The following is a 9,296-nucleotide window of genomic DNA, read 5'->3' as shown; positions in this document are numbered from 1 at the left end:
TCATTGATTTGTTTTCACATTCATCGATACGAGGTAAAGGCAGATTTATATTGTTTGCTTCGTAAGTGAGAATTTCGACTCGGGTGTGACGAGTTGTTTGATATAGTTCCACTATTTTAACGACTGGGGTCCCGTGAGGATCCGAGTTAGAATAGGCCCTCAGTACCTGTTGTTTGTCACGGGTCCTCGGAGATGACTTTAAAAACGGATGTCCCGTGTCACAGTAGGTGTAGCACGCAACCCTCACTGCTCAATGGCTGTAAGCGCCGAGCATAGACCTAAATTTGAAGCCCTTTACCGGTCTTGGTGACGTCTCCATATGAGTGAAAAATTCTCGAGAGGGACGTTAAACAAAATTCAATCAATCGTACAATGCGACTAAATGGGGCAGTCCTTCGGATGAGACCGCAGAACCCGAGGCCCCGTGTCTCAGTAGGTGTGGCACGATTAAGATCCCTCCCTGCTTAAAGGCCGTAAGCGCCACGCACAGACCTAAATTTTGCAGCCCTTCGCCGGCAATGTTGATGTCTCCATATTAGTGAAAGATTCTCGAGAGGGACGTTAAACAATATACAATATACAATCAATCACTTAACAGCTGGGAATATTCCGACCAAAAATGAAATGTAAATATGTGAAAGTTACTATTGATTTTTTTAATTACGTGACGTTATGAATAGGAACGCTTCACGTCAGCATATTTTTCAGGGAGCACTAACACACTTCATAAAGTAAAGCGTTGCAGTTTATACTTCACTTCGCTATCCAGTTTATTTGTTGATCAGGCCATCAATTAATCCTCTGTTGGGGGTGGGGCCTGACTGTCCAGTCTCGATCTAAGTCTTCCTCTCCATTCCTGTCTGTGATGAGGGTTGACGGAATCCATACCCAGGGTTTTCCTATCCCACTTCACGACATCCTCCCAAGACAGTTTGGGTCTGCCAGTGGTCCTCATGAATTTTTAAAAAATGAAATTTATTTCTTAAATGCACATATATCAGTACATGTAGTTCATGGAAATCAACCAATCAGTATCGTCCTTGGTGTTCCATAAGAACGGGGAAAAAGTAGTGTGTGAGAGGGATGATTCAAAGTTAATGTTGAGAGAGAACTTTTTAATGTATTTCTTGGGGTAGTAATAGTTGTTACACTTAGTCACGTCACTACGGTCTTGGTTTGATATTGCATCACACAGAGTACTAGTGTTCTTGGCCATGTGACATCCACTGTAGAATGTAATCGATGTAGACTTTCATTTTTTTTTTATGCATTAAAATGTATTTCAGCAATTCATATTCCTTTGTTGTCAACATATACCTGTACACGACATTTGTCTCTGTGTTGACTTCAAGTGTGCAACTATTAAAAGAAATAAAAAATTGAATGTCAGGGCTTTATCATTCTCTTCCACAGAGTTATCGGTCCTTTCTCTATCTAAGGGAGAGAAAGGACCGATAACTCTGTGGAAGAGAATGAGGGCTTTACACTAAGTGTTTATTTACAAAAATAAAAGAACTACAACCACGAGGTATTTATTGCTGAAATACATTCTAATGCATCAAAGAAATGGAATACATGTATATGAATTCTATATAAGTCCAGTGATCAACATCTCATAGATTTTCCCTCCGGTCCACCACACTTTATTCTAACGGCGAGAAAACTCGTGGGCTCCGACGATTAGTGGCCGACTGCATGAACTTTATCCCCCCTACCCCCCGCCATAAACCTCGGATAAATAAGTTGCAGGTTTATTTTACTTTAGTTAGAAACAAACAAAAAGACATTTTTGAATGAATTAGTTTTACTTCATATTGAATCCTTGGAAACAATTAAACTCATTTGTTTTTCTTTAAATTATCAAATCACCTAGTTTGTCGGATCGCATTGATGTGCATGTATTAATTAGCGCGATATGAAATCATCTTCTTACGTCAAGGTAGAACATAGTTGGTCATTATCTTCTTGACAGACATGTAGGTTACTTTTGCTGCGAATCTCTAAATAATATACGATATTCCGATACCAGTCATAAATTCTGGTCTGTTGTAGAAGGGCTGTGTCATTTGATAAAGATCCAAATGAGGACAATGGTATAAATACATAGTGATATGATCCTCAGCTTTGCAAGAATGGTGAAATTCTCCGCCTTTTCCAAACCAGAATGCACTACTTAGTGATTAACAGAATTCTTCTTCGGGGTACTTGCTTTGCCGGGTTGAAAAACAATGAAGCTTCTATCGGGTCCAGTAACAACTGAATCGGGCACTGTATATATTGCGAAAATACCGATATATTGATAAGAATTACGTTAGGTTACAAGTAATTTGTTAGTCATCGTAACAGAATTATTCATAAAAGTGATATTGTTACATTCTTTTAAAAAGTTAGTAACATAACGGATATACAAACTAGATTATATTACAGACGCTGGACATTTACATAAACACAATCGTGAATACGAAAGAGCAAAGTTACAATTGCGAAAATTCAAACAAAACAAACAAACAAAAAGTTTACATAGTTTACATAAAAACAATCGTGAATACGAAAGAGCAAAATTTTAATTGCGAAAATTCAAACACCCCCCCCCCCCCCAAAAAAAACCCACCCCAACAACCACTTTTTAACTTCTTTGAAATTAATTAAATCAAAGTAGACTATGCAAATCATTGGTGTCAAAGGTATACATGTATTAGAAAGCGCTAGCTTCCGCTAGAAATTGTACGTTTTGCGAACATTCTTGGTGAAGATTAAGCCCCCCACCCACCCCATCTTCCAAAATTAATGCAAATTAAACTAGTCTAGCTTACATAAATCATTCCCAACATGGAACCACATTGCCTGATATATGTACTGACAATAAATTCATTTCGTTTGTTGGTTTGTTTGTTTCACGTCTCATTGAAAATTTGTCAGTAACATTGAAACGCCACCAGTTGGAGGCGAAGTACCACAAATTTAGACCTACAGTATGTTTAACGCTTCCGGTCGTAGCAGCAAGTAGACATTACATGTATATCGCAAAAATTACTACCATCTTTAAACTTTGCATAGGTAGCGCCCCCGATTATTTAGATAAAATTATTCCACATAAACATGAAAATATATTCCGTTATGATGCACGAAACAAAGATCAGTTTTATATTCCAAGATGGAGATTAGAGTTATTCAAAAAATCATTTGTATCTCGTTACGTAAAACAGTGGAATTTATTAAATGTAGAAGTCAGAGAAGCCATCTCAATCAATTCATTCCGCAAAAACAGACATTAATTACAAACCGACCGTCATATCATTTTGGGAAACGATACATCCACATCATTCATACAAGTTAAGACACAACTGTGTACTTCATTAAGATATTACAAACTCTCCGTGTTGTACCTGTATACGTCATTAAGATATTACAAACTCTCCGTGTTGTACCTGTATACTTCATTAAGATATTACAAACTCTCCGTGTTGTACCTGTATACGTCATTAAGATATTACAAACTCTCCGTGTTGTACCTGTATACTCATTAAGATATTACAAACTCTCCGTGTTGTACCTGTGGACATTAAGATATTACAAACTCTCCGTGTTGTACCTGTATACTTCATTAAGATATTACAAACTCTCCGTGTTGTACCTGTATACTTCATTAAGATATTACAAACTCTCCGTGTTGTACCTGTATACTTCATTAAGATATTACAAACTCTCCGTGTTGTACCTGTGGACATTAAGATATTACAGACTCTCCGTGTTGTACCTGTGGACATTAAGATATTACAAACTCTCCGTGTTGTACCTGTATACTTCATTAAGATATTACAAACTCTCCGTGTTGTACCTGTATACTTCATTAAGATATTACAAACTCTCCGTGTTGTACCTGTGGACATTAAGATATTACAGACTCTCCATGTTGTACCTGTGGACATTAAGATATTACAAACTCTCCGTGTTGTACCTGTATACTTCATTAAGATATTACAAACTCTCCGTGTTGTACCTGTATACTTCATTAAGATATTACAAACTCTCCGTGTTGTACCTGTATACTTCATTAAGATATTACAAACTCTCCGTGTTGTACCTGTATACTTCATTAAGATATTACAAACTCTCCGTGTTGTACCTGTGGACATTAAGATATTACAAACTCTCCGTGTTGTACCTGTGGACATTAAGATATTACAAACTCTCCGTGTTGTACCTGTATACTTCATTAAGATATTACAAACTCTCCGTGTTGTACCTGTGGACATTAAGATATTACAAACTCTCCGTGTTGTACCTGTGGACATTAAGATATTACAAACTTTCCGTGTTGTACCTGTGGACATTAAGATATTACAAACTCTCCTTGTTGTACCTGTATACTTCATTAAGATATTACAAACTCTCCGTGTTGTACCTGTATACGTCATTAAGATATTACAAACTCTCCGTGTTGTACCTGTGGACATTATGAAGATGCATATCATCTCTTTTCGCTTGTAAAAATTACTCTAAAGTTATGTTTGACTTGGTCAATATTGATATAAAATTGTTTTCTACGGTGATGTTTATGATTTGCCTCTGCAAACTAATATAAATATTTTTTCATGTGTTCATGAATTTATAGATGAAACTTGTAAATTCGTCTAATTATTGTACAATTTACCTGTTAATTATTACCTAGCATGACATATTGTAATATTTTAGTAGAGGGACTAGTAAGTTGTTAGAGCTTGCAAAATATAGTCGGTTTTTGAAGCGCGGCCGATTTGAACCAATGCCGCCCCTTGTAAAACTTTCATTCCCTATTGTAGCGCTATCACCCCCACTCCCCCCCCCCCCACCCCCACCACCCCCGGGCATAATTGGGGCAAACTTGAATCTTCACTACGTTAGAAAGCTTTCACATAAGTTTCAATCTCTTCTGGATTAGCGTTTTGGAGAAAATGTATGAATGATTTCACCCCGTATTTTGCCATTTCTTGATTACCCTAAGTTTCAACATTTGCATCCCTGTTCTTTAAAATTCTGCATTACATACAAGTTTAGTTGAAATTGGTACAGTGATTCTGGAGAATATGATATTGTGAGTAGTCAAGTGTAGAACGACAAGAACAACAAATTCGATCAGAAAAACTCAATTCAGCTTAAAAGGAGCAAAATTGACGTTTATAGATAACTTTGTATGGTTATGTCAGATTAAAACACAAATTTTTAAACCTTTGTTTTTAAAGTTATTCTATCATAATACCAATATTCACTATAGGACAAACACAAACTCGGTCGAAATAGTAGGTTAGGTAAATTTGCTGTTAATGATATAGATCTAAAGCTATAAAAATCCCTGAAAATGGTGTTAATGAATACCCTCAGTTATAATTCTGAATGTAACATACACATCTAAAGACCGAGGTCCCTTGGCACAGCAGGTGCGGCATGATAAAGATCCCTCCCTGCTCAATGGCGATAAGCGCCCTTCACCAATAATGCCGACATCTCCATACGAGTGAAAACTTCTCGAGCCGGACGTTAAACAATATACAACCAACAACCCCCGCAACACCCCCCCCCTCCTTTTTTTGAGTGTTTATGCCCTTTTAAACCTCTTGTAAATCTTACTGATTACTCAAGTCTAACGGATTTGATTTTTGTTCCAGTTTTTTCCCCCTGCTAAAACTGCATTTTAAAAAACTAAATAAGGTAGATTTAAAAGTTTTCAATTTCAAAATGTTATGGTACATATCTTCCACTTTTGATATATCAGATTTCTCTGGTGTGCTATTCCTCCGTAAACTTCACCAACTGACAAAGGCATGGCTAAGGAGAGGGGTTCGCTCGTTTGATATGAGCACGGTTTGTGGTCTAGCATAAAGAAAGGCCTGTAGATGTGTCCTCTTGTGTTATATTGGAGGCTTACATTATGATAAGAACATTTTGATCCGCGTTCTATTTTTGCTCCTTCTTTCATCAAAGGAGGGAGTGGGGTGATTTATAACTGAACGATTATAAATTCACTCATTGCTTTACAGTAATTAACAGAAAAGAACAAATTAAAGAAAAGGAATTAAAAGATTTTGGATGAATTTAGAATTGGTTGAATTATTTTCCTATTACGCATGTCCCGAAAATAACACTGGGCGAATTTCCTAGCATAGTACATCTCTAGCTGCAATAATGTAGCCCTATCCAATTTTTTTTTAATTCTGACGTTTTCGGGATCTCCTTAAAAAAAAATCAGAGAGGGCTACATTATTGCAGCTAAGTGCATCTCATACGTCAAGGAAAATTCCAGTCTTTCTGTATGTTAAAAAAAAAAAAAAAAAAAAAAAATCTTATTACAAGAGTCACTTCAACTCTGCGGAGTGAGGGGAAGTGATGTCATCATTAAATGACTTAGAATTTAACCCGTGTAAGTAGTATCAATGTTTGAGGGGACTTCATCAATCTTCAGTATATCTCTGACCAAGATGGCGAACATGGGCATATTCCGTCTGTGTTTTAAATTCGTTTTTATCATATACATAATACGGCCCGTGTCTCCTCAAATAATGTATGAGAACATTAAATAAACCAAATAACATTAAGGAATTTCACGGAACTTTTACCGAAAATATGAAGAGAACCGCATGTTCTGATAGTGTGGAAGCGTGTGGGAATCGGCTTTATAAATGTGGCATTCAAAATCAATTACTTGTCGAGACTTTGCGCGGTGTACAAAAAGTTCAAGTGTTGCAGAGCAAATGTGGGATTCGCATTCAAAAATTAGAAATGAACGTTTCGGAGTCTTTCAGCACAATCAGTTCCTTAAACAGATCCCTGTTACAGGTAAATCTTAAACTTCAGGATTGCGAAAATAAACTCAACACCGAGAACAAAGAAATGACCGCATTAAGTAAATCCATTTATATTTGTAATCGGTCGTTAGAAGGAAGTACAACAAATATTACAAATATTATGTCTACTCTGAACACCACCAAACAAATATTGTATCGAACAATTGAGGATTTAGGACGAACGTCAAGAGACCTAGATCAGGAGAGGGCGAAAGTGAGAGCCATCAACGGCAGCTTAGTACGTTGTGACAACCAAAGCTATGCAAGCTGCGACGTTGAGTACACTTAAAGAAAAGGAGTGAAACTTTATCTAACTTAACGTCTACTTTATTAACATTGCAATCCGTTAAAGCCGATCATCAAGATTGTTTAGGACATCTTCAGGTTAAAAATGTCACGAGTGTGGAATGTGCTCAGCAGAGTTCGTTATTGAATGACTCTTTGATAAATTGTGAAAATAGATTGGGTAATTTTAGAAACATTTTTTCGGATTGCGTGGTGAGAATGTCTGGGATTGAGAATGAATTATTAGAAATAAAAAATATCCAGGAAAGACAGCGGATGGATTTGACAAGTACCACGCTGCAATTGATGGAATTGAATAATACTTTGCAGAAGTGCGAAGCGAATCTTTCAGATTCGAAGCAAAATATCTCTGAATATGCCCTCGCTGTCATATTGATGAAGACAAATATTTCTACAGCAATATCTGAATGTGTAAACGAAACTAAAAGATTGGAGGAACGAATTCAAAACTGTGAAACTTGTTAAAAATAAACTCAAAAAATTTCTCCGAGTTTGTGAATCATGTATCGCTTCCAAACTTATCTTTCTTACAAACGCTGAGTGATTTTAAAAACAAAACGAATGAATTAGAAAAGGAATTATTAGAGTATAAATCCAAATTTGAGACGATAAAGTTCCTGCCGAAAAGTAAGTTTTGATTTAGACGACAGTACGCTTCAATATGTCCGTAGTTCATTTCTTAGTTTTATGTGAAATACTTCTGATAATTATCACTTGATTATATAATTATATGATTTATTTCAAGGAATGCTAAAATGGACGGTGAACGATTTATGTACACACATGCCAAATATTCGCTTCGAAAACCCCGAGCTTTGTCCTTTTTTCTACGACTGCAGCCAATCCGATTCTATTCTCCAGCAATGCGCTTATCCTCGTATATATTCCGACATCAACTTGAGATGTGAAGATCCGACTTCTGTTGACTGTGGGACAAGAAATATTTCCTACGGCTGTAAGTGATGCACACATGGTTGTGTGTGAAACTCTGTACATCTATATGGTAAATTAAACCTCTTGATGCAAGGTGAAGATAACGAACAGTGATCAATCTCATAACTCCTACAAGCAATACAAATTAGATAGTTGGGCAAACACGGACCCCTGGACACACCAGAGGTTTTAGATCTTGCAAGCTTATTTTTAATGTATGAAATAAAGTACAGTATGTGGACTGTTGTGAAATAATTTGCACTTTCTTCTGATATTTTACAAAGACACGCGTGACTTTGAAACTACTAGCGATGCGGGGTGTTTCTTGACTGATTCCAATGCAGGGGACTTTACCTGGAGCAGACACAAGGTAAGATAAGATAGGATATATAGTACATATTCATGTATACAGATTCCATTTTGAATCATTAACAAAAATGGTTAATTAAAAAACAGAACAAAAGTTTTAAAGGATATTTAAAAACTTCTATCACTTTAATGATATTCTAAATACATGTCTCACACAATCTCCTTTTTGGGGACTAGGGTTCCACATATTCATCAAATACAGGACCGGGTTCTGCATACAATGGCTCGTACTATAAATATATCGAGGCCTCCAGTCCCAGAGTGAATGGTGATACTGCAATATTGGAGAGTAACAAACAATTTCAAGGTAGAGAGCTTTTCCGCAAACGTTTATTTCATCGTTCAGAATCACAGACACACAATTGCAAGCGGATAATGGCGATAGAAAATCACTACACTGAGAAAGGACTAAAAACACACTCTATTATCATATGCCTACTTTTTTGGATTGAAGAATATACTTTGCACATCCTCTGCAGCATTAAATTCTTAAAAGATCTGTTTGACTCGTCCAATTAGCTCCTCATATTCATGCTGCAATATTCCATTATCATCTGCATGTAGTATTCATTCCTCTCAACTGATTCAATATGAAATAGCATGATCTGCGCATGATCAATCATAAAATCTAGACAGACTACTGACAAATAAGTTTATGTTACAGTGGTTTCAACAGTCTTAAAGTCACAATTTCGGAAGATGTGTGGTCGTTATGATGTGATTTACAAATACAAGCTACATGTATCACTAGGTGGAATGCTGTCTGGCGCGTTTCATATAAATTGTTAAACTGTTCTCTAGATACTAATTTTGACAATAGATTACTCCGTTTACCTGATCAAGATAAAGGGTTCACAGCGGATGTGA

The 9,296-nt window shown here is 36.5% G+C and overlaps 1 long non-coding RNA gene across 1 annotated transcript; it reads left to right on the top strand.

The window, feature by feature from the left end:
- Positions 1 to 6,312: 6,312 nt before the first annotated feature.
- Positions 6,313 to 8,820, top strand: LOC125654642 (uncharacterized). The gene is made up of 4 exons (XR_008796437.1): positions 6,313 to 7,754; positions 7,873 to 8,082; positions 8,345 to 8,430; positions 8,607 to 8,820. It is a non-coding gene; the product is annotated as an uncharacterized LOC125654642 (long non-coding RNA).
- Positions 8,821 to 9,296: the final 476 nt, after the last annotated feature.

Source organism: Ostrea edulis, chromosome 7, assembly GCF_947568905.1.
Source record: "Ostrea edulis chromosome 7, xbOstEdul1.1, whole genome shotgun sequence".
Classification (NCBI taxonomy): Eukaryota; Metazoa; Mollusca; class Bivalvia; order Ostreida; family Ostreidae; genus Ostrea; species Ostrea edulis.
Note: the sequence above shows the minus strand (reverse complement) of the source record. Positions and strands in the feature narration are given on the sequence as shown.